At 44.4% G+C, this 26500-nt stretch overlaps 1 long non-coding RNA gene across 3 annotated transcripts in view; it reads right to left on the minus strand.

The window, feature by feature from the left end:
• LOC127001685 (uncharacterized) overlaps positions 1-26500 on the minus strand; it is a 397327-nt gene that overhangs the window by 214751 nt on the left and 156076 nt on the right. For all 3 annotated transcript variants that reach the window (XR_007755401.1, XR_007755402.1, XR_007755400.1), the window contains one exon: positions 20272-20317. This is a non-coding gene — a long non-coding RNA (uncharacterized LOC127001685). The remainder of the gene's footprint in view (positions 1-20271; positions 20318-26500) is intronic.

The raw sequence follows: 26500 nt of genomic DNA on the forward strand, positions 1-26500 counted from the left end.
GTTTACCTCGTTTTACAGTTCTTGGTGTTTTCTGTCGGTGTGCTTTATTGTTCCTGTTTATATAAGGTGTTTTATTGTGTCTGTTTGTTTTTATATGTTGTGGTTTTGTCTGTTTTTTTTATGTCTGTTTGTTTTTAAGTGTTATGTGTTTGTGTGTTTGTTTCTCTTGTGCATGTCTTCGTTTCTTTATGAGTGTGTTTGAGGTTATGTGAGTGCGTGTCTTGATCAGATATGAACACCGCACCACTTCACCCATCTCTCTCTCTAAAGATAAAGACTCTCCCCCCCCCTCCACCACCACCAACAACAACAACAACAGCAACAACAACAATAACACAACCATCGCCAAGCCTTCCTCCCTCCCTTTCCTTTCTTCGTTCCCTCGGCGCTGGCAGTATAAACACAGGACACGCGTTATTTATTTACCGTCTGTGCTCCTGTCCATTGTCCCATCTCGGCTTGTGGCTTATGCACCTTATAAACCAGGCTGTATCCTCTCTTTCCTCCCTTCTCCACCCTCCTTCTCCCTTCCCTTCTTCCCCTCTCTCCCGCTCTCCCTTCCGCTTTTCCTTCCTCTCTGCTTCTCTCTCTCTCTCCCTTTTCCTCCTTCCGTGTTACGAGAAACTGACGATAGATGGCGCAGTTTTTCAATCGGAGGGTCGAGCGCCCGTCTTCGTCCTCCCGAACTTATGAAAATTATAAGAACTTGTTTGGCGGAGTGACGCAGAAGTTGTGCCGTCTGTTACTGGGATGACAGCCTGGTGTGTGTGTGTGTGTGTGAGTGTGTGGGGGGGTGAGAGAGAGAGAGAGAGAGAGAGAGAGAGAGAGAGAGAGAGAGAGAGAGAGAGAGAGAGAGAGAGAGAGAGAGAGAGAGAGAGAGAGAGAGAGAGAGAGAGAGAGAGAGAGAGAGAGAGAGAGAGAGAGAGAGAGAGAGAGAGAGAGAGAGAAATGAAAAATAATTAATGTACGCGCTTATTCTTCTTATATTTCTTTTCAGACACATTTCTCCCTCAAAGGAAAAAAAAATCAAACCATCTTTTCATTATCGAGTAGAAAAAGACTAAGCACAAGGAGAGCTTATTATATCCATTAATTTCATCGTCTTTCAAAACTACTTCCCTATAAATACTTACCTACTTGTTTCTTTGCATACTGACTTGGTGTTCATATAAAAAAGAATGCTAATTGAGTTCCTACGCTTCCCGTTCTATTAACTTTATACTTCTTCATCATGCATTCATAGTGGGTTGATTGCATGAGTGTGGGAGACTTAGCGAGAGTCAACCAAGAGTCACCCACCAAATAAGAAAGCATATGGTAGAGAAAAGAAACTAAGAAGGATTGCATAGAAAGAAAATAAAGGGAAGTCTCTCTCTCTCTCTCTCTCTCCTACCATCATGCACTGCTGCGCCTCCCCCGAGTTTCGCATATAGTTGTGGAAACATTCAAACATTCTTGGACCGCACGAGCGAACATTTCTATTCCTCGTCGCCTCCGCCGCCGCCGCCACCATCGCCTCCACCGCCACCGCCAAAGTTTGTGTATTGTATCGCGGGAACAACAAACTCACAAACTCGCTCGTATCTTGTTCTTCCGCCTCCATGACAGACAAACACTCCCACCTTATGACCGAAGCGAAATAAGACGAAGGAAAATACAGCAACGCCGACGTAATAACACCCGCATCTTATGACTGACACGAGGAAATAAAACCGAAGAAAACGAAACAAAGGGGGCGTGTTTCTGGGTCTTGTTTTTTTTTTTCTTTATTCGCTGTGCTTTTAAAAGATGAAAAGGGCGTTATTAGAAGATGAAAAAAAAGATGAAAAGGGCGTTATTAGTAGAAGAGATGAAAAAAAAAGATGAAAAGGGTGTTATTAGTAGAAGAGATGAAAAGGGCGTTATTAGTTGGAGATGAAAAAAAGATGAAAAGGGCGTTATTAGTTGAAGAGATGAAAAAAAGATGAAAAGGGCGTTATTAGTTGAAGAGATGAAAAAAAAGATGAAAAGGGTGTTATTAGTAGAAGAGATGAAAAGGGCGTTATTAGTTGGAGATGAAAAAAGATGAAAAGGGCGTTATTAGTAGAAGAGATGAAAAAAAGATGAAAAGGGCGTTATTAGTTGAAGAGATGAAAAAAAAAGATGAAAAGGGCGTTATTAGTTGAAGAGATGAAAAAAAGATGAAAAGGGCGTTATTAGTTGAAGAGATGAAAAAAAGATGAAAAGGGTGTTATTAGTAGAAGAGATGAAAAGGGCGTTATTAGTTGGAGATGAAAAAAAGATGAAAAGGGTGTTATTAGTAGAAGAGATGAAAAGGGCGTTATTAGTTGGAGATGAAAAAAAGATGAAAAGAGCGTTATTAGTAGAAGAGATGAAAAAAAGATGAAAAGGGCGTTATTAGTTGGAGATGAAAAAAAGATGAAAAGGGCGTTATTAGTTGAAGAGAAGAAAAATAGAAGAAGATGAAAACAAGGGCGTTATTAGTTGGAGATGAAAAAGATGAAAGGGTGTTATTAGTAGAAGAGATGAAAAAGATGAAAAGGGCGTTATTAGTAGAAGAGATGAAAAAAGATGAAAAGGGCGTTACTAGTTGAAGAGATGAAAAAGATGAAAGGCGTTATTAGTAGAAGAGATGAAAAAGATGAAAAGGGCGTTAGTTGGCGATGAAAAAAAGATGAAAAGGGCGTTATTAGTAGAAGAGATGAAAAAAAGATGAAAAGGGCGTTATTAGTTGGAGATGAAAAAAAGATGAAAAGGGCGTTATTAGTTGAAGAGATGAAAAAAAAAAGATGAAAAGGGCGTTATTAGTAGAAGAGATGAAAAAAAGATGAAAAGGGCGTTATTAGTTGAGATGAAAAAAGATGAAAAGGGCGTTATTAGTTGAGATGAAAAAGAGAAAAGGGCGTTATTAGTAGAAGAGATGAAAAAGATGAAAAGGGCGTTATTAGTTGAAGAGATGAAAAAGATGAAAAGGGCGTTATTAGTTGAAGAGATGAAAAAAGATGAAAAGGGCGTTATTAGTAGAAGAGATGAAAAAGATGAAAAGGGCGTTATTAGTTGAAGAGATGAAAAAGATGAAAAGGGCGTTATTAGTTGAAGAGATGAAAAAGATGAAAAGGGCGTTATTAGTTGAAGAGATGAAAAAGATGAAAAGGGTGTTATTAGAGAGATGAAAAGCGTTAGTTGGAGATGAAAAAAAGATGAAAAGGGTGTTATTAGTAGAAGAGATGAAAATGGCGTTATTAGTTGGAGATGAAAAAAAGATGAAAATATCGTTATTAGTAGAAGAGATGAAAAAGATGAAAAGGCGTTATTAGTTTGAGATGAAAAAGATGAAAAGGGCGTTATTAGTTGAAGAGATGAAAAAAGATGAAAGGGCGTTATTAGTAGAAGAGATGAAAAAGATGAAAAGGGCGTTATTAGTTGAGATGAAAAAGATGAAAAGGTGTTATTAGAAGAGATGAAAAGATGAAAAGCGTTATTAGTTGGAGATGAAAAAAAGATGAAAAGGGCGTTATTAGTAGAAGAGATGAAAAAGATGAAAAGGAAGAGATGAAAAAGATGAAAAGGGCGTTATTAGTAGAAGAGATGAAAAGATGAAAAGTTATTAGTTGGAGATGAAAAAAAGATGAAAAGGGCGTTATTAGTAGAAGAGATGAAAAAAAGATGAAAAGGGCGTTATTAGTTGAAGAGATGAAAAAAAGATGAAAAGGGCGTTATTAGTTGAAGAGATGAAAAAAAGATGAAAAGGGCGTTATTAGTAGAAGAGATGAAAAAAAGATGAAAAGGGCGTTATTAGTTGGAGATGAAAAAAAGATGAAAAGGGCGTTATTAGTTGGAGATGAAAAAAAATATGAAAAGGGCGTTATTAGTTGGAGATGAAAAAAAGATGAAAAGGGCGTTATTAGTAGAAGAGATGAAAAAAAGATGAAAAGGGCGTTATTAGTTGAAGAGATGAAAAAAAGATGAAAAGGGCGTTATTAGTTGGAGATGAAAAAAAGATGAAAAGGGCGTTATTAGTAGAAGAGATGAAAAAAAGATGAAAAGGGCGTTATTAGTTGAAGAGATGAAAAAAAGATGAAAAGGGCGTTATTAGTTGAAGAGATGAAAAAAAGATGAAAAGGGCGTTATTAGTAGAAGAGATGAAAAAAAGATGAAAAGGGCGTTATTAGTTGAAGAGATGAAAAAAAAAGATGAAAAGGGCGTTATTAGTTGAAGAGATGAAAAAAAGATGAAAAGGGCGTTATTAGTTGAAGAGATGAAAAAAAAGATGAAAAGGGCGTTATTAGTTGAAGAGCAAGTAGGTTGAACGTGGCAATAATCATGACGTTTTCGAAGCCTACGAGACAAACAAATCAAAATGAGCACCGAACTAGATTTTCGTCAGTTTATCAAATAAGGAGAATTAAGTAAAAAGTTGTGAAAATAAAAACAATCCACGGAAGACAACTAAAAACTAAGAGCACAAAGGCCCCTATATTTTTTTCTTAACTATGAAAAGGGGCAAATGAAGGTGTTTAAGGGTGGTTTGTAAGAGATCAAAGTCCATTGGGGAAAGAAAGTACTGGCTGGGGATCACAAGTCCGGTGCATGATCAAGCCTTGGTGAACTACTCTGGCCATCGCTCCCTGCCTGGCTCCCTGTACACACACACACACACACACACACACACACACACACACACACACACATTCCCATCCTCCTGTTTTCTCTCCCTTTCACCCCCCACCCCCCTAAAACCCCATGATTAGCTTCCAGTGTAATTCTGCGATAGGGATAGACAAATAAATAAATAAATACCAAATAAATAAATACCAAATGACCTGCACGCGTGGATGACAGGCAACACACTTACCAAAGCTAACAAACACCCGCCCGGCGCTGTGTGTATGAGCTGGGAGTCGCCATTAAATAAATAAAAAAAATAATATATAAAAGAGAGTTAATTGCTTGTTAAGCCGAGAACAGGTCACAACACTTCACCCAGCAGAAAAAAGTAAACAAATAAAATCTGGGTAAAAAATAATGAACGAAAGAGTGACGAAAACATGTGATCCTCTTTTTATCTTTTTTTTTTATATCTGTAATCAATGTGAGACTGGAGTCATTTCAATTTGCAAAGCGGAATAGAGCGTGATCTTACAGTTTATATATATATTTTTTGGGTGTGTGTGTGTGTGTGTGTGTGTGTGTGTGTGTGTGTGTGTGTGTGTGTGTGTGTGTGTGTGTGTGTGTGTGTGTGTTCTTGAGTTCTTGCCTTTTCAAACATAAGGGAAATGACGCTCTGAACATGCTAAAAAAAATATAAACATTGCTTTTTTTTTTGATTGGAGTGAAAGCTGCCATATTTTTTGAAGCGTCTGATTCACTGCAAATCTAATTACAACTTTATTTAATGTTCTTGATATAAATTGTGTCAGAAGCTTTACACACACACACACACACACACACACACACACACACACACACACACACACACACACACACACACACACACACACACACACACACTCCCTCCGTAACACCATTAACACACTCCCCTGAACAACACACTCACTCACTCACTCATTCCCACACTCCCTCTCTCCGTAACACCATTAACACACTCCCCTGAACAACACACTCACTCACTCACTCATTCCCACACTCCCTCTCTCCGTAACACCATTAACACACTCCCCTGAACAACACACTCACTCACTCACTCATTCCCACACTCCCTCTCTCCGTAACACCATTAACACACTCCCCTGAACAACACACTCACTCACTCACTCACTCACTCCCACACTCCCTTCCTCATACCACTCACCTCTCTACTCCACTACTCCATCTTTTACCCGCAACTGAAACTTCATTATGTCTTCCTTCAAATCTTTCCTCATTGCCTCTTGTTCCATTTTCCCTTCCTCCTTTCTTCCCTTCCCTTATGCCATATCTCCTCATTCCTTCCCCATTATCCCTTACTCCCTCTCTTTGTAAATCTGTTTTTTGTTTCTCTGCTTCCTCTGTCTCTCTCGTTTTACTTTCTCTCCTCCTCTCACTCTCGCACTTTCCTCCTTATTCCCTTCTTTTGTTCCTTTACCTAAACTCCGGTCCTTTACTCCCACACTCCTTTCCTCCCTCCCTCCAGCACTCCCATTCCTTCCCTTCCTCCTTCACTCAAAACCTACCTTCCTTCTCCTACTTTCGCTCCCTCTTCTCTTGCACACGCTTCTCCTTCTACCTTTATCATGCCTTCCCTTCCTCCTCCGTCTTACTCCTCCTCCTCCTCCTGCTCCCCCTCTTCCCCAAGGAGCTATACATGCCTCTCCTAATATGACTTCCCTCGATATTTGCTCCGCCTGTGTCCAAGTCCACGAGATTGCGCGAGCTATAAAATATGTGAAGTGTTTTCGCTTACCGGAGAGCCGATCATATTCTGGGAGGCGACGCGGAGGAAGGAGGGAGGGAGGGAAGGGAAGAGGAGAGAGGTATGTGTCGGGGGGAAGGGAAGGGAGGGGAAGGGTCGTTCTCCTCTCCTCTTACCTTGCTTTTCAATTTTCTCGGTTTATTCCTTGTGTGTGTGATGGAAGGAGAGGACGAGGAGGAGGGGAGGGAGCTGTGTGTGTGTGTGGGTGTGTGTGTGTGTGTGTGTGTGTGTGTGTGTGTTTGCAATTCAGGAACAAGGTTACAAGTTTATATAAACACATTTTTTTTGTGTGTGTCCGTGTGTGTGTGTGTGTGTGTGTGTAATATATATATATATATATATATATATATATATATATATATATATATATATATATATATATATATATATATATATATATATAAAGGGCAAGATTTTTCCCCTCCTTTCGAGGCTCGCCATATAAATTTTACAGCAACACCTTCCTTCATTTTAATTTTCGTAAAAGGTTGACGGTGTCGCGAGATGAAATTATGAGTCTGGCGGCGGAGGGAGTTTTGCCATTACGCTCAGAAGCGTTTTCAAAATGTTGCGTTTAGTCTGCCGCCGACGTTTTTCCTTTCAGAGAGGCTGGCGTAGGACCGCCGGCCGGGGGCGCCGCCTCAGGGGGCCCTGCAGGACTCCCCTCGGCCACGGGCGTGAGGGGCGTTCTGGAGCAGACCGGGGGGCGTGGCGGGGCGGGCGTGGGGCGGCGGTGTGAGGTGATGCTGGGCCCGCGACGAGTGCTGAGCGCGGGGCGGGAGGCCATCACTCAGGCGAGGACGGATTATGCGTGGCGATGATGCTTTTAACGTAATAATGACGGCCCGGCAATCATTGGCCGCCTCCGCCCGCCGCCACGCCGCCCGCCGCCCTTCGTGTCCGCCGCCGCCGCCGCCGCCGCCCGTGAGCCCGGCCTTGGAATTAAAGCATCGCCGAGAGAACAACACGTCATCGATCTGGCGGGATGGAAGGACCGTGTCGTGACGCCCATCAAACATTAACTCTGCCAAGGCGGCCTCTTCCTCCCCTCCCTCCTTCACATCCACTCCATGGCCTGCTTCACCACCCGCCTTCACTACCTCCACCTCCACCTTTACTTCCAGCAGCATCTTCTCGAGCTCCTGCACTTCCTCCTCTTCGTCCTTCACCCTCAGCCACGAGCAGCACCTTCATGAGTGTAGAACGAAGGCAATCAAGTTTCAGAGGCAAGGTAGATTTACGAATGAATGCTACGTACGAAAACGGAGCTAAGGAACAGTATCTCATCTCAGCACTTGTCTCTCCTCCATGGACTTCCTTTTGCTCCTTTATCCATGTGCATTCCACGTCACCAGAGCGACCATCATCTCCTTCAATACCTCACCACCTCTTCCTTAGCGACACCCCACCATGACCACAACCACAATCAGCACGTCCTCAACGCCCTCCCCTCCCTACTTCTCCCTCTCCTGCACACACGTCTCCCAGTCAAAAAGAAGAGGAACAGAAAACAGAAGAAAAAAAAGATACAGGACATCACCACAAACACAATAAACATCACCACCACAATCCAAACCATCACCATCACGCATCTCCCTAAGCTCATTCTTTCTCATCACCATCACCATCATCACCACCACCAGGATCATCCCCCCCGAGGTCCTTCCATTAACCCTCGCAAGGTGTTTCCGTCGCCCTGATCAATATGTCGCCCCATACAGCCGCCATAGAATTTTGGGTCATCCGAGTTATGAAATGGACCAGCGTTGCCAATTCCCGTCCACTCATGCCGAAGCAGCGACGAGCGGATGAGGAGAAAGAGGAGGAAGAGGAACCAGAGGAGGAGGAGGAGGAGGAGGATGACAAGACGTGAAGAGAATACAGCAGTTACAATGACTTTAAGCTTCCCGAACAGCAGACAGCCTTTGCGATAACTGCAGCAGGAACTAAAGCAAAATACAAAACAAAACACAGACTACACCAGCTGGGAAAAGGGAGAACAGCAAACAGAAACAAGAGGAAGCAGGAGGAGGAGGAGGAATAGGAGGAGGAGGAGGAATGGAGAAAGAGGAGGAGGGGGAGAGGTGAAAAAAAAAGAGAAGAAAGACATATAAGCAGAAGCAACATCAGAAGAGCGATCAACAAAGAGGTGAAGGAACAAACAGCAAGACCAACACCAGGAGGAGGAGGAGGAGGAGGAGGAGGAGGAAGAGGAGGAGGAGAAGCAGAGAGCAGAAGTAAAGAGAGAGAGAGATGCATAAGGGAGAGGGAGAGAGAGAGAGAGAGAGAGAGAGAGAGAGAGAGAGAGAGAGAGAGAGAGAGAGAGAGAGAGAGAGAGAGAGAGAGTGAGAGAGAGAGAGAGAGAGAGAGAGAGAGAGAGAGAGCGAGAGAGAGAGAGCGAGAGAGAGAGAGAGAGAGAGAGAGAGAGAGAGAGAGAGAGAGAGAGAGAGAGAGAGAGAGAGAGAGAGAGAGAGAGAGAGAGAAGCGGAGGTATTTGTCAAAACGCTTCAGCGAATAGAATTACCAGCGACTACTCTTCAGAATGCAATTAACAAAGTCGCTCACTGAATGGATTAAGAGTCGCTTGTGCCCTTCAAAGTGTGAGTGTCTCGTGCAGTGTTTGCCCCAGCATCTCTCTCTCTCTCTCTCTCTCTCTCTCTCTCTCTCGCACACGCACACGCACGCACACACACACACACACACACACACACACACACACACACACACACACACACACACACACACACACTTTATCCACCTGTTTATTTATTTACCTGCGTCTCTATTTACTTATTTATTTATTTATTTATCCACGAATAGAGGTGTAGTTGAGCTTTGTATTGATAGGTTTAACCCGTGCTTTGTGAGGGAGAAAATAAAGGGGGGAGGGAGAGAGGGAGATGGGAGATAGGGAAGGAGGGAGGGCGAGGGAGGGAAGTTGAGAAGGAGGGTGAAGAGAGAGAGAGAGAGAGAGAGAGAGAGAGAGAGAGAGAGAGAGAGAGAGAGAGAGAGAGAGAGAGAGACAGAGATAGAGAGAGAGAGAGAGAGAGAGAGAGAGAGAGAGAGAGAGAGAGAGAGAGAGAGAGAGAGAGAGAGAGAGAGAGAGAGAGAGAGAGAGAGAGAGAGAGAGAGAGAGAGAGAGAGAGAGAGAGAGAGAGAGAGAGAGAGAGGAAAGGATTTTGTGACGTGGCTGAAGAGGGAAAAAAATAAAATAAAAATAGATGTAGAAGGAAAGCGGGGATGTAAGGGTGAATGGAGGAAGATGCGAAGTGATAAATGGATATAGAGATAGATAGATAGATAGATAGATAGTGAGAAAGAGAGACAGAGTATAAAAAAGTAAGAAAACTGAAGACAAGGGAAATAATTATAGGAACAGAAGAGCTATAAAGAAAGATAAAGAAAGACAAAGAAGAAAAAATAAAGAATGCAGTAGAGGTTACATTCGGCAGGTAGAGGGAGGAAGAGAGGGAGACTGAAGGGGGTAGGGGGGGTGGAGGACTGAGAGGAGGGACTGAAGGGTAGGAAGGGGAGAAGGGGCGGGGGAGTGAGAGGTAGTTTGTGTTCATGTATTATGCAAGGAGTCACTCAGAATTAAGAAGACACTGGGCGCAGGAATTAAACACACGCAGCCATAAGGAAAGGACGAATGAGTATGACAATAGGAGGCGGGGTGAAGAGGCGGCGAGGAGGCGAAGGTGAACAGAAGGAAGCAGAGGTAACAATGGAAGGCAGGTGAAGGGGACATTGTGATTCAGGGCAAGGGAGGGAGGGAGAGAAAACGAAACAAATTAATGAGGAGAAAGACGATAAGGTGAAGGAAGCAGAAACAAGAAAGGGAGAATAAAAGATGAAAAAAATAGATTAGATACAAAATAAAGACGGATTCAATACAAGAGAGGGAGGGAGATAAAACGAAACATGTTAATAATGAGAAAGACGATAAGGTGAAGGGAGCAGAAAAACTGAGACACGAGCATCAGAAAGGGAGAATAAATCGTGAAAAAAAATAGATAAATAAAGACTCAATACAAGAGAGGAAGGGAGATAAAACGAAACAAAATAATTAGGAAAAAGACGATAAGGTGAAGGAAGCAGAACACTGAGACACGAACATCAGAAAGGGAGAACAAAAGATGAAAAAAATAAATTAGATACAAAATAAAGACTCAATACAAGAGAGTCAGGGAAATAAAACGAAACAAAATAATCATAATAAGAAAGAAGATACGGTGAAGGAAGCAGATACATAGAAACATTGACATCAGGAACGAACAATAAAAAGGTGTAAAAATTTATTGTATACACGATAACTAAGAGGACACTGATTCAAGACGAGAGAGGGAGGGAGAGATAAGACGAAACAAGATGATAAGAAGACAAGATGAGGTGAAGAAAACAAAAAACACGACACGGACAAAAAGCAAAAACACGGACATAAAAAAAAGAACGATAAAAGATGTAGAAATTAATTATTGATGCAAAACAAAGAAGAGGACATAGTGAGTGAAGACGTGAGAGAGAGAGAGAGAGAGAGAGAGAGAGAGAGAGAGAGAGAGAGAGAGAGAGAGAGAGAGAGAGAGAGAGAGAGAGAGAGAGAGAGAGAGAGAGAGAGAGAGAGAGAGAGAGAGAGAGAGAGAGAGAGAGAGAGAGAGAGAGAGAGAGAGAGAGAGAGAGAGAGAGAGAGAGAGAGAGAAAACAAAAAAGAGCCAATAAATAAAGTGAAGGCAAGTAAAGAAAACATAAGAAACGAACAACAAAAGGTATAAAAAAGAAATAAGGATAATAAGGAAAGGTTAGAAAATAAATAAGAATCAAAAACATGTAAAAATAATAGTATACAACCTAGAGGGAAAACATACGCACACACACACACACACACACACACACACACACACACACACACACACACACACACACACACACACACACACAGGAACGGATAACACGTCTTACACTATCCATGAAAAGCACACTTCACCTTCTCCTCCACTTCCTCGTCCACCCACGCAACAGTCCTCAGCCCTTTCATCTTCTTTTTATTAAACAAACAAAACAATACGTACATTTTAACTCCTCCTCCACTTCCTCCTCCACCACTCCACCGATTTCAGCATTCAAAACCCTTCATCTTCTATCAAACAAAAAGACGCTTCATTTTCTCCTCCACTTCCTATCCCACTCATCCTAAAACCCTTCACCTTTCTTCTACCGAACAAAGAGAGACACAGACACTTCACATTCTCCTCCAAACCTCTTCCACCCATCCTAAAACCCCTTCACCTTCCTTCCACCAAACAAAAAGACACACACAGACACTTCACCTCCTCCAAACCTCTTCCACCCATCCTTCCACTCTTCACATTCCTCCTTATACTAAACAAAACAACACAAAAAGAAGGCAACGCAGGATGGAAAACTCATACTCATATTAATACAAACACACACACACACAGAAGGCCTGACGGATAAGGAAGGCGGGCACGGGGTCCAACAGCTCGTCCCAATAACGCAAAATTACGAGAGTCATTCGTTATTCGTTCGGACGGCCGTGTGTCCATCCGCGGGCGAGGCAGAGGCGGCGGAAACAATCGTAAATCAAGTAAAACAAATGACAGTCAGACAAAGGCCATCACTGGGACCCGAAGGAGGAGGAGGAGAGGGAGGGAAGGAGAGAGAGAGGGAAAGGAGAGGCAGGACAAATATTCACCAGCATCATCATTCATAGAAGTAGGAATAAAAGGGGAAGAGAACAGAGACATGGCGGAAAGGGAAGAAAAAAAGGGGAGAGAGAGAGAGAGAGAGAGAGAGAGAGAGAGAGAGAGAGAGAGAGAGAGAGAGAGAGAGAGAGAGAGAGAGAGAGAGAGAGAGAGAGAGAGAGAGAGAGAGAGAGAGAGAGAGAGATAGAGAGAGAGAGAGAGAGAGAGAGAGAGAGAGAGAGAGAGAGAGAGAGAGAGAGAGAGAGAGAGAGAGAGAGAGAGAGAGAGAGAGAGAGAGAGAGAGAGAGAGAGAGAGAGAGAGAGAGAGAGAGAGAGAGAGAGAGAGAGAGAGAGAGAGAGAGAGAGAGAGAGAGAGAGAGAGAGAGAGAGAGAGAGAGCCAATCGCTCTGAAGCCGACCCATCACTGGTTATTATGTCGCTTCCATCACTCACAAGACACATTATTGCTTCTTCTTCTTCCTCTTCCTCTTCCTCCGCTTCCTCATCCTCTTGTACGGTTTTTTTTTTCTCGTTCATCTTTTCTTCCCTCTCACGCCTTCCTTCTTTACCCCCCCCTCTCCCTCTCCCTCTCCTCCCCCTTTTCTCCTCATCCCCCCTCCACCTACCTTTCTCTTCCTCCTCCTCTTCCTCATCTCATTTCTAGTACTGTCTCATTCCTAATACTTTAACCTCTCAAACTTAACCTCCCCTCCTTCCCCTCCCTCCTCTCCCTCTTCCACCCCATCCCTTTCTACCCCTTCCCATTACTCTTATTCACCCCTCTCCCTTTCCCCTTTCATTTTTCCCTTCCCCTTCATCGTCCACACCTCCTTACTTCCCCCTTCTTATCCCCTTTCATTCTCTCCCTTTCCTTTTACTTTCCCCAACCTCTTTTCTCTTTCTTCCTTCTCTTTTCCTCCAACCCCCTATTTTTCTTTCATTTACCTTTCCCATTTCCATATCCCTCCCTCTTTTTCTCTATCTTCAGTATACATCTACCCCCTAATCATCTCACTTCCCCTTCCTCCCCCCTCCCCTCCTCCCTCTCCTCACCTTCTCCCTTTCTTCCCTTTCCAATCTGCCGCCGTTTTGTCATATTTTGTCACATTGTTCCTTATTGTCGTTTTATGCGTTATATTTTTACTTCTCTTCTTTTATTTCCTTCTTCGTGTTCGTCCTCATCCATCACGCTCCGTCATAATATCGCGCATGCCTTGTCGTCCTTCATCATCATCACTATCATCGTCATCATTATTATCATTATCATCGTCATCATCATTTTACTGTTTCATCGTGTCTCATTTGTATACTATTCTCCAGTCATTTTCATCAGTTTTATCACATCATCAAAATCATCATCATCATCATCATCATTATTATTATTATCATCATGGTTGACAATTTTAGTGATTTTCTGAACTTCCAAAATTCGCCGATTTAAAAAAAAAACAATAACTTTCCAAAGATTTCAAGAGGTAATAAGTAAAAGAAGAGGAATGACGGAGGAGGAGGAGGAGGAGGGCTGGGACGTGAAACAGGAAACACAGAATAAGAGAGGAACAAAGAGTGAAGAGGAACAGGAAAAAAAAAATAGAAACAAAAAAAGAAGCAAGTAAAAAGTATGAAAAAAGTGCAGCAGAAGTTAAGCGAAAACAGGAAATGCAAAAAGTCAGGAAACATGGAAACACGCGGGAAAAAAATGCACGAAGGAAGGAAGAGAAGGAAAAAATAACAAAGAAATACATGAAAACGAAAAAGGTAAATAAATAAATAAATAAAACAAGAAGAAACGGAAGAAGGAAAATAATAACAATAAGAAGAAGATGAAGAAAAAGAAGAACAAGACCATGAACAAGAACAAGAAAGGAGGAAAATATAAAGATGAAAAGTAAAATGCAAAACAATGAAACGAGGAAATAAGAAAGAGAAAGGGAAAGAGAGCAAGAGAAGGGGGGGGGGGGGGGAGGAAGAGACTAGGAAAAAGGCAAATTAAAAAAGCAGAAGGAAATAGATTGATACAGAAACAGTGAGAAAAAGAGAGTATAGAAGGAGGAGGAGGAGGAGGAGGAGGAGGAGGAGGAGGAGAAGCGGAGAGAGGAGGAAAAAGTTGGGGTCTAGAGGAACGTCACCATCCATCATGACAGCTCGCTTCTTGTTGTTGAGACAGGCCATGCTGCCCCCCTCCCCCCCTCTGCCTTCTCCCCTCTCCCCCCTCCCTTCCTTCCCCTCTTCTCCTTGCCCCCTCTACCTCTCTCTGTCCTTTCTTTCCTCTTTCTCTCCCTTTTCTCTCTAGTCCTGCCTTGCCTTTCCTCCCTTTCTTCCGCACTCACTCTACCTCTTTCTGTCCTTTTTTTGCTTTCTCTCTCTCCCTCCTCTCAAGTCCTGCCTTAAATCGATGATAAGACCCCACCTCGAGTATGCGGTACAGTTCTGGTCACCTAGCTACAGAAAGGGGATGCGGTGGGGGTCGTCCAAGAGGCCCCTTAAGAAAGCCCAACGGCGCTACATGCAGCACATAAAAAAATGGACATCGAATTACTGGATAGAGTTCAGTAACGTGCTACGAAAATGGACCCACCCTTGAGTGCTCAGCTGTATGAAGAACGACTCAAGCGTCTCAATCTCTTTACGCTGGAAAAAAGCCGCTTACGAGGAGATATGATACAGAGGTCTTCAAGTACCTGAAGAAGTTTTGTTACGTCGACCACTCCAAGTTTTTTGAGCTACAAACTAACAATACCTCTTTCTGTCTTTCCTTTCCTCTTTCTCTCTCTTATTTCTAATCTTGCCTTCCTCTTTCTTTCGTGACCTTGCTCTTATCCTCTCTCTCTTCCCTCTCCCTCCCTCTCCTAATTTCCTCCGTCATTTACTAATTTTTGTCTGTTTCTCATTTCCTTCTTCCCTTTCATAATTCATTCCTTATTTAATTTCACTAACCTTCGCTTCATTTTTTTTTCACTTTTAGCCTATTTTTTTTTTTCCTATTTAGCTCAGTTTCTCCCTTTTTTGTTCTTCTCTTTCCTCTCACTTTTTCTCCCACTTCTTCTCTCTTCCTCCATTCTTCCATACCATAACTCCTTCACTTGTTTCTTTTCATTTTCTCCCTCACATTCCTCATTTCTCCATTTCCTCCCTTCCTTCCCCTAATAATCTCCCCCTGTCTCTCCCTTTGGTTCCTTTTCCTCATTTACTTTTCTCTCTTTCTTCCCCTCCTTGCAATATTTCCTCTCCCTTTTTCTTTTCCTTTCAATCTCTACCTCTCTAATCTTTTGTTCTTTTCTCCTATTCACTCCTTTTTGCCCTGTTTTTCTTTACGTCTGTCTATTATTCTTTTAACTCTCTCATTCATTTTCTCATAACTGTCTGAATCCATCTCTAGTTTAACTTCTTTGTTTACTTACGTTCCTTCCTTTATTCAAATTCATCTTCCTATTATATCTACATCTGTTATACATAGTCTTCACACACACACACACACACACACACACACACACACACACACACACACACACACACACACACACACACACACACACACACATATTCCACATCAACATGAAACCAGAAACATAAAAAAAACACTCACCCAATACAGTGCTCAGGAAAAATATGTACAAACTCAAACATAAACAAACACGCAACACAAACAGGCAACACAAACACACACATAACCCGCCAACAGCTCCACCACTGTCTAATATCGGAGGAAAACAGAATTTATGGTTAACTCGTAAATCTAAATTTGATTGTAGCGTAACAAACACGATAAAATATTTAGCGCAAACTGTGTTCATTTGCATTATTAGCAGCATCCATAAATGATAGCCGAGGAGGACACACGGGCGCACGCACACACACGCACACACATACACATACACATACACACGCACACACACACACACACACACACACACACACACACACACACACACACACACACACACACACACACACACACACACACACACACACACACACACACACACACACACACACACACATGTATGCCCTCGCCCTTATTATTTATCTATCTATCTATCTGTCTATGTATGTATCTATCTATCTATCCATCTATCTATCTATCTAACTGTCTATCGATCCGTCACACACCGGATCAACCTCATATAACTAGAACACACACACACACACACACACACACACACACACACACACACACACACACACACACACACACACACACACTCAACATAGTAATTAGAGAAAGATCCGTCTCTTAAAATATATGAGGAAAGTGTGATCGATTACCATAACTCTCTCTCTCTCTCTCTCTCTCTGGTAATCTGTTTCTCCGTCCCCACTCTCTCTATCCGTCTCTTTGTCTCTGCGTCGCCCCCCCTCCCCCCCTCATCTCCTCCGCCCCCAACAGCTCAGTCCATCCCTCCGCTTCTCTCTCTCTCTCTCTCTCAAGCACTCCAATGAAACTCAGACCCGCGGATGAGTTTAGCCCAGAATCCAGGCGGTAATATATCGCTATTGACATCGGTAAGGACTGCAATAAGCTTCTCACCCTCCCTCCCTACTCCTCCTCCTCCTCCTCCTCTTCCTCCTCCTCCTCCTCCTCCTGTCCCCAGCGCGCAATGCAGCACAATCACCACATTCAAAAAAGCATCTCGGTCGATCCTCCTTCCTGTCCGACGGTGGTATTCGATTAAATGGTCAACTATCAACGTGTGTGTGTGTGTGTGTGTGTGTGTGTGTGTGTGTGTGTGTGTGTGTGTGTGTGTGTGTGTGTTTGTGCTGCCGTTGATGACCATAGAGGAGGAGGGCAAGAGGTACACGACCGTAAAGAAACAAATACACAGATGATCGATAATAGTTAAGAGATAAATATATAAATAAATACATGAAAAAAAAAAAAACGTATTTAATATATATTTCAGTCCACCCTTAAACTTCCTATTTCCTCTTGTTTTTCTAATACTTTTGCAGACTTAATTAACGGTTGGACGGGAGATGACAGAGGGACGGGGAGAGAGAGAGAGAGAGAGAGAGAGAGAGAGAGAGAGAGAGAGAGAGAGAGAGAGAGAGAGAGAGAGAGAGAGAGAGAGAGAGAGAGAGAGAGAGAGAGAGAGAGAGAGAGAGAGAGAGAGAGAGAGAGTAAAGGTAAGTAATACACGCATATATTAACACAAACAAGTTCAGACCCAAATATATAAACAAAAACAAAACAAAAATAAAACTAACAAAAAGAGAAACTAGACTCGTGGCGGCAACTAACTTGAAGTGAAGGAAGGGAGGATCAGCGCGAGGGAGGAGGAGGGGAGAGAAAGAGGAGGAGGAGGAGGAGGAGGAGAAGGAGGAAGACACTGAAAACTGGACGAGACGGGACGAAGAGAAGACGAAGGAGGAAGGAAGAAAGAGGAGGAGGAGAGGATGGGGGAGGAAGGAGAAGGCAGGGAAGAGGAGGTAGGAGGAAGAAGGAAGGGGGGCATGTGAGGGGTTCATGAAGGAGAAAAGAACGAGGGAGGGAGGGAGAGTGGCAGTGAGAGAAGGAGGGAAGGAGAGTGAGAGGGAGGGAGAGGGAGGGTCGCGTTAATTCCCTCAGATTAAGTGGCACTATCTCTTCGGTCCACTCCTGGCACCTCCGAGGACTGGCACCCGAGTGGATTGTTCGAGGAGTCGCCGCCGCCGCTCATCACCGAGATAACGACGCCACAATCACCAAGACTTTGTGCCGCGCCTCCAGAAGCTTTGCGCCGCGGGGCCGTATTCTTAGACGATCTCGGCTCTCAAAACAAATATTTCCAAGGCCCACATAGGAGATTAGTTGAGTTCTCATAAGTGTTTTTCACGTTCATGGTGTAGAAGTCTTGTCAAACTATAACTAAGCTCATAAAACTACCCAGGAAATACTAAGACAACTGCAGCAAGGTCAGAATTTTCAGACGCTCGGCCCTTGCAATAAATATTTCCCAAGCCGACAAAGTGTATTAGTTAGGTTTTCAACAGTGCTTTTTTCACGTTCACGGTGTAGAAACCTTGTCAGACCATTACTTGGTTCATAAAACTACCCGTGGAAATACTAACATAACCTCGACGAAAGCTTTATCAAATAAGAACATAAGAACATAAGGAGTCTGCAAGAGGCCGGTATATGTGGTAAGCCCGTATTCACGACGCTTTCGGAGATTAGTCGGGTTGAGTTTCATGAGCGTTTTTCAAGTTCACGGTGCATAAGCCTTGTCAAACTATCACTAGGCTCAAAAAACTACCCATGGAAACACTACGAAAGGCTTATCATATGTGAGTGGGTTGCAAAAGCCTTGTCAAACTATCACTAGGCTCATAAAACTACCCATGGAAACACTATACGAAAGGCTTATCATACGTGAGTGGGTTGCAAAAGCCTTGTCACACTATCACTAGGCTCATAAAACTACCCATGGAAACACTATACGAAAGGCTTATCATACTTGGGTGGGTTGCAAAAGCCTTGTCAAATTATCACTAGGCTCATAAAACTACCCATGGAAACACTAAGAAAGCCTTTAATACGTGGGTGTGTAAGCCCCGAAATGACTGGGAGTATGAAGTTCAACGTTGCCAAATGGTCGTGTTCAGGCTCTTATAATTGCCGATTTCCAACCCTCAAACTGTCTCCTCCACCTTAATAACTGTCTTTGTATATAGTTAACGTTAAAATGGTCAATTATTGCTGTTTCTTGGCAATAGCTATGGGGCAGAAACCGGTAAATATGATGCTTCGAGTACGATAATCTGGTAACGTTGGTATGAACCCGCGACATTGGTGTGTAGTGATGATAGTTGCCAGGGTAGGATTATAGCCGCCCACCTCCACCTCCACCACCACCTCCCCCAACACCACTATCAGCATCACTACACTCACCACCACCACCACCACCACGCACTATTCCCACCATAACAACCCCACTCCCCAATCACCAACGCTATCATCCCCATCTCCACAACCTCAACATTCTCAGGAGATTTAAGTCGGTATTTTTAGACGCTTCCGGCTCTCACATCAACAATTTCTAGAGGCCAAAAGGAAAATCAGTCTGGTGTTAATAAGTCTTTTTTTTAGGTTCATGGTACAGAATAAGGGTCAAACTACCACCAGGGTCATAAAAAGTACCCCTGGAAATACTCACATATCCTAGGAAAGCCTTGCCAAATATGTGTAGTTGAGCGAATAAATGTTTAAGAATACGGCCATAAATTTGACCTCATTTTTTGTCACCTCATTTTCCTTAGACGACCAGCAAATTGAGGACGTTCTTTTATATATAGTCATTGGTCTATATATTAATTAAAAAAATGCTATCCTCCAATATTACAACCCTGCCCTCTTCATCGTCAAGCCCTTCACCAAATAAACACTTCTCCAACCACCACCAACCACAACCCCCACCACCCACCACGATCACTGTCCTTCACCATAACCAATACCACTATACCTCTCTTACTGCCCCTACCACCATGATAGTTACCTTTACATCACAACCATCACCATAATCACCATCGTCCCTCACAACCACGGTCACGCACTCCACCACAACCAACACACAATCATCACCACGATCACCACCCACTACCTCCAACAGTGACACCAGCAAAATAGTCCTTTCTTCTATTTGTCATCACCACCACCACCACCACAAAGGTCATCATTATCACAGAGGAACCACCCCAACCACCCCCACCGATAACAGCAAGGACAATAATAACCACCTTCTTCCTTTCTCTCCTTGCATTTCTCTTTCTTTCTTCTCTCTCCTCCGCTGCCATTATTTCCAAAGGGTATGATATCGTAATCGTCGTCTTTAGCACTGAGGCGACGTTAGGATGACCGCAAAGTAACAGTAATAACAATAAACACAAAACAATATAATTTTCTTTCAAGTGCCGCCACCACCACCACCACCGCCACCACCACCGCCACCACCACCACCGCCACCACCACCTCCACCACCACCACCACCGCCACCAGACACACGGCCACACAATAACTTTTAATACAATAATCGCCTCCCACGCCATCCATTCATTTTCACCACCACCACCACCACCACCATGTTGGCTTGTACTGTTTTCATTAGTAGTTTTATTATTATTATTTCTATCAACATTACCAGAAGTAGTAGTAGTAGTAGTAGTAGTAGTAGTAATCACACTCACCTTTCCTGACAGGTGTTGCGCGCGTCGGAGGAAGACATCACCCAGCCTGAGGGAGGAAACAAACACTTGCTCACATCACCGTTAAGTCGAGGCAACGTGGCGTCATCACACCTTATATATAATAAACCTCAAAAGAAAACGAAAAATAAAAACAACCTCACACGAAATAAAACACCACCACCACCACCACCACACCACCATCACCAGCAATAACAAGCAAAGCCACATCCACATAAGCACGGCAACACCAGACAAACATACACATGAACACACACACACACAGGCGGAGGGAGGATCGGAGTGAAGGGGAGGATGAAGAGGATCTAGGGAAGAAGGAGGGACAGAGGACACTAAGGAAAGGAAGAGAGAAACAAACGGAGAGATGAAGAGAAACTGAGAAAGAGGAGAAGGAAATAAGAAGGGAGCTGTAAGGAGGGGAGGAGGGACAAAGAAACAACGGGAAGGATAGAAATAAACAAAGGGATGGAGAGGAACTAAGAAAGATAGAAAGGAGATAGAGAGAGGAACCAAAGAGGGGAAGAGAGACAGAGAAACATAAGGAAAGAGTAAGAGAAACAATGGGATGGAGAAACTGATAAAAAGATAGTAAGAATTAAGATAGAGAGTGGAAATAAGGAAGGGAGGAGGGACAGAGATAAAAAAAGGAGGAGAAACTAGAAAAGATATGAAGAAAGGTAGACATGGGAAACTAAAAGAAGGGAGGGACAGAGGGACATAGGGAGGTGCAGACACACAAACAGACGGACAAACAGACAGACAGACATACAGACAGGCGGGCGGACGTGCGGGTCTCGTCATCACCACGTCACAGGAGGGAGGGCAAAGTTAGGGAACAAAAAGAGGCCCCAAAGTTATATTTTATACACGAAGGAGAATTTTGGCTTCGCATTTCTGCCCCAACACCTCAATATTTACCGCCGCCGCCAACGCCGCCGCCGCCGCCGTCCGTGTCTGCGTCGGAATAGGGCGAAAAGGAAGGGAAAAAGGTATAGGCTGCTGCTCTTGATGTTGGTGATGTTGTTGTTATTGTTGTTGTTGTTAATGATGTGTCAGTAGTGGTGGCTCATGGTGCTGGTTATGTGTTCTGTCTTGTCAGATGTTGAAGTGTTGTTTGTGTGTTCTGTGTGTTGAAGTGTTGCGTGTGTGTTCTGTCTTATTATATGTTGAGATGTTGTTTGCGAGTTCTGTCTTGTTTTGTGCTGGTGTTCCCTGTGTGTTCTGTCGTGTTAGATGTTGAAGTGTTGCTAGTGTGTTAGATCTGCATGTTGTTTGGTGTTGAGGGCGGTGATGACGGTGGTGGTGGTGATGACGGTGGTGGTGGTGTCGACGTCTTGAATGTATTGTTGAGGTAATAAAGGTGAAGAAAGGTGAAATAGTGTTGCTAGCTCTAGTTTACCTACCTTTACCTACCCTAATGAAGCCTATTCTTTACCCAAAACCTAAACCATAATATAACCACATAGAAGTCAAACCCTGATCGTCCTAGCACTATCTCCTTTCCCTCCACCTCTCCTCTCCCTTCTCTTCCCCCAAAATCGGAAAACTAATAATATGGGTTTTTCCTTCAGAATGTTACTTCAAAAGGAGATTTAATAATTATGTAGATTCTTTTAATTGAACTCATTTCTATAATACAAACAAAAATATATATAAAAAGTAAGGCCTTTCACGAGAAAAATGTTTAATAAAGGCCAAATAATACAGTAATACAACGTTAGAATTCATCATAAAGCAAATAAGTGCAATAGAGGCAGGAAAAGCGAGAACATCTAATTAAGCAGAACAGAAACGTGAGCAGTACAACGGCGGACGTGTTAATTAATTTCCTGTACCTGTCTTTTGAAACGGCGCAGAATGCATCATTTACGCCTGCCAACGGCCGTGTAAAAGACATGTTTGTAAAGCATCGGAGCCCGCCTTGTGTGTGTGTGTGTGTGTGTGTGTGTGTGTGTGTGTGTGTGTGTGTGTGTGTGTGTGTGTGTGTGTGTGTGTGTGTGTGTGTGTGTGTGTGTGTGTGTGTGTGTGTACTTTAAATGACCTGCGATATAATTCGGCCACTAGAAAGTAAATGGTAATTCAGTCTTCTAATGGAAAGGAAATTGTCTATTATTGTATTGACAACAGAGAGAGAACGAGCGAGAGCGAGAGCGAGAGCGAGAGAGAGAGAGAGAGAGAGAGAGAGAGAGAGAGAGAGAGAGAGAGAGAGAGAGAGAGAGAGAGAGAGAGAGAGAGAGAGAGAGAGAGAGAGAGAGAGAGAGAGAGAGAGAGAGAGAGAGAGAGAGAGAGAGAGAGAGAGAACACTGTCAGTATATGACGTATTATTCGCCAAGTGAGATAGAAATACGAGCAGAATGAGCGGCGTGCGTGGGCATGGGCGCGCTCAGAGTGTAGTGGGGGGGGGGCGAGGGGGGGAGGGAGAGGAGGAGGAAATGAGTAGTGAAGTAAGGACGGCAAGGAGGAGGGGGGATGGAGGGAGGGACAAGAGGGGGTAGGAAAGGGGGGGGGGGGCAGGAGCAGGAGGAATGAGGTGAGGTGCGGGGGGAGGGGGGGGGGAGGGGGGGACAGGGAGGTATTTTAGCCATTTTAAACTGTTGAGTGTATAAAAAGAATCATATTCCCCAGAGCGATAAAAACACGTAAAATAATTTCTGCGCCGAATATATTTCCCATTTGGATAATGAAAACGCGCCGGGGATCGCTTTATCATTGAGTCAGTGAATAACGCCCGCGATAAAATAATCAGCGACGCCCCACACAGGCGGCGCCCGAAAGGTAATTCACGGCTACTAATTCCGCTCGCAGCCACGTGCACGCGTAAGCATTTAGCGTTATTCTATTTCCCGGCGTTTTTACCTTTTTTTCCACGGTATTAGTTCTCCTTTTTCCCCGCCTACAATAATAATAATAATACACGATATGCGCCGAAAACATAATTGCACGATGACATTTTTGAGTCGCCCCTTCACGAGTCGGGGGCAAAAATTACAAGCACCAATTTGCATGTAAATAGGCTCACTGAAAATCAAGCACGCGTCCACGGTATTCGCAAGAAAAAGTGTTCCGCTCTGGGGAACATATGATAATTTCTCAAATTCTTTGCATATACACAGAACCGGACAAAAAGTGCGCGGCAGCCATGGCAACGAACCGCTGACAAATTAGATTTTTTTCTCCTCCTTTTTTGTTCCCCCGAGTGGGTGGCGAGTGCTGCTTTGCATATTATGTTACTATGCAGCAACAGCGGCAAGGAAGCAGGGACGGCAGCAGCAGCAGCAGACGCCCAGGCCTCTGCTGCGCCGTAGCCTTACAGATGATGCGGGAAGACCTATGCGGGCGGCGACGGCGGACGATAGAGGGAGGGAACGCGGGCGGGCGGGAGGAGGGAAGCAGTGACTGTGTTGGGGAGAGTGTTGGAGGAAGAATGAGAGGGGGAGGGAAGAAAGGGAAAGAACGAGGGTTGAAGGGCTAAGAAAAACAAAACAAGGTGGAGGGAGGTGGAGAAAGAAGAAGGATGAAAGGGGGAGATAATTACTATAAGAAGGAGAGAAGTGGAGAGAGACGAGGAAGGTGGAAAGGAAAAGGATAAAAAGGGAGGGAAAAAGAGGAAGGAAAAATGAACGAGAAAAGCAGGAAAAAAGGTGAGAGGGAGCATGAGAGAAGGAGAAAGGCAGAAAGAAAAAGGAAGAGGAACGGGGAGAAAAGGAAAACAAGGAAAGGAACAAAGGAGAAAATGGGGAAGAGAAAAATTATGAAAGAGGGGAAGGAGAGAAGCCAAGGAAGAGGGGGAGACAAGGAAAAGTGGAGAAGAAGAGAAATGAGAAGGAAAAGGCAAAAGAGAGGGAGAAAAATGAGAAGGAAGGGAGAGGAAGAGGAAGAAAGAAGGAAGACGGTAAGGGAGAAGGAAGGGAGAATGAGGAAGGAGGGAGACAGAAAAGCGATATAGAAAGGAGGAAGAGGAAGGAGGGAGGGAGAAGAGGGAAAAGGAAGGGAAAGGAAGAGGAAGGAGGGAGTTAGGATGGAAAAGGAAGGGAGAGAAAGAGGAGGAAGGGAGGAAAGGGAGAAAGAAGGGAGAGAGACTGACCCTCATGGAATCCTGGCACTCATTAGCAACAGTGCCTCATCCTGAACCCCCCTTCTCTCTCTCTCTCTCTCTCTCTCTCTCTCTCTCTCTCTCTCTCTCTCTCTCTCTCTCTCAGCGCCGCCCGTGACGTCATCGCGAAACATGAAACACCTGAGCGTGACTCTTGGCTAATTAACGTCACTGTCCGCGCCTCACCTGGTGGAGGAGGAGGAGGAGGAGGAGGAGGAGGAGGAGGAGGAGGAGGAGGAGGAGGAGGGAGGTCAGCAGGAGGAGCATCGCCCTTCCCGCTGTCAGGAGGCCCAGCAGAAGGGTCGCGGCACCTCTTGGGAATTCAGGTCACTCGTGGGAGGCGAAGGCGGAGGCGGCGACGAGGGGAGAGGCGTGAGGCGAGGGGAGAGGCGGAGGAAACGGGGAGAGAAGGATGAAGAGGGGAGAGGCGGAGGAAAAGGGGAGAGAGGGGAGGATGAGGGGAGAGACGGCGACGAAGAGGGAGAGAGGGGGAGACGAGGGGAGAAGAGGAGGAAGCGGAGGGAGAAGGCGACGACGGGAGAGGCACGAGGCGAAGGGAGAGGCGGAGGAAGAGGGCGAGTGAGGGACGCAAGAGCCGACGCCGCCCAGAAGGTGAGAACGAAGGACCCGGTGTGGCGTAGGCAGTGAATTCCTTGCAGTCCTTCCTCGTGTATGTGTATGTGTTTGTGTGTGTGTGTGAAGGCTTTAGGATGACAGGAAGGACAGTCCACATGCATCTACACACACACACACACACACACACACACACACACACACACACACACACACTAACCTACCCTCCCCCCACTCTCAGCTTCCCTTAAAACACCTACACTCCGACACCGGCCCCCCTACCCCCCCCCCCTCACAAAAAAAAAAAACGTGTCCAAGATTTGCGATGACGTTACTTGTATCTTGACGCGGGATTGGAATTGAAGTGGAAGGAGAGAAATTGGTTGATGAAGGCGAAGATAGAAATGGTTGTGAGGAGGAGATATTTATAAAGGCGGTGGTGGTGGTGGTGGTGATGGTGGTGGTGGAGGTGCCTGGAGATGAAGATAACGAAGGGAAATAATTGTTGTTGCTGATTGTTACGACAGATATTGGTTTAGTTAGGGAGAGAGAGAGAGAGAGAGAGAGAGAGAGAGAGAGAGAGAGAGAGAGAGAGAGAGAGAGAGAGAGAGAGAGATAGAGAGAGATATAGAGAGAGAGAGAGAGAGAGAGAGAGAGAGAGAGAGAGAGAGAGAGAGAGAGAGAGAGAGAGAGAGAGAGAGAGAGAGAGAGAGAGAGAGAGAGAGAGAATCTTTTATATAATTATCTTTCTTTGTATTTGAAAAGTAAATTAATTAGTTTGTGATTTATAACGCACTAAGTAATCGCATTCTAAGTCAGTTATCCTTGTCTTTCTATTATACATTTTCCTTCAGAATTTTTCCTGCCTTTTGTCCTTTTTTTTTACCATCCATGAGTTATATTCCTTTGAACATGACTCTCTCTCACATACATCCTTCTATCCCTTCATCGTATCCGCTTTTTTTTTTCTTTTTCACTCATATCTATCCCCCTCCCCTTTTTTTCTCTTCCTTTCCTCCTCCTCCTCCTCCTCCTCCTCCTCCTCCTCCTCCTCTCTCTCCCTCCACGACAAATAACACACTGATCTATTTATGCATCAGGGTTAGCTATAGTCTGGGCCTTCCGTCTCTCTCTCTCTCTCTCTCTCTCTCTCGCCATCCCGGTCACCAGCCAGCACGCAGATAATAAAAGTTTGAAAAATATGGACTATTATCACTGCTTCTATGTCTCCTCCTCCTCCTCCTCCTCCTCCTCTTCCTCCTCCTCTGGTATCAACTTCCCCCTCTCCCCCTTCCTCCGTTTTCTTCCTCCACTGCTCCACTTTCTTGCCCACTGTTTCTCTTCTTATCTCCTCCGTTATGCCTTCTTCTATCCTTCTCTTTTCTCCTCCTCCTCCTCCTCCTCCTCCTCCTCCTCCTCAGAAACCCGGGATTTGAGCTGCCTTGTGGTGCTGCTCCCCCCGAACCCAACTCCTCCTCCTCCCCCTCCTCTTCCTCCTCCTCCTCCCCCTGTGGATATACCTGGTGGTGATATATGGCTTGCGGG

This window comes from Eriocheir sinensis, chromosome 21, assembly GCF_024679095.1.
Source record: "Eriocheir sinensis breed Jianghai 21 chromosome 21, ASM2467909v1, whole genome shotgun sequence".
Lineage (NCBI taxonomy): Eukaryota > Metazoa > Arthropoda > Malacostraca > Decapoda > Varunidae > Eriocheir > Eriocheir sinensis.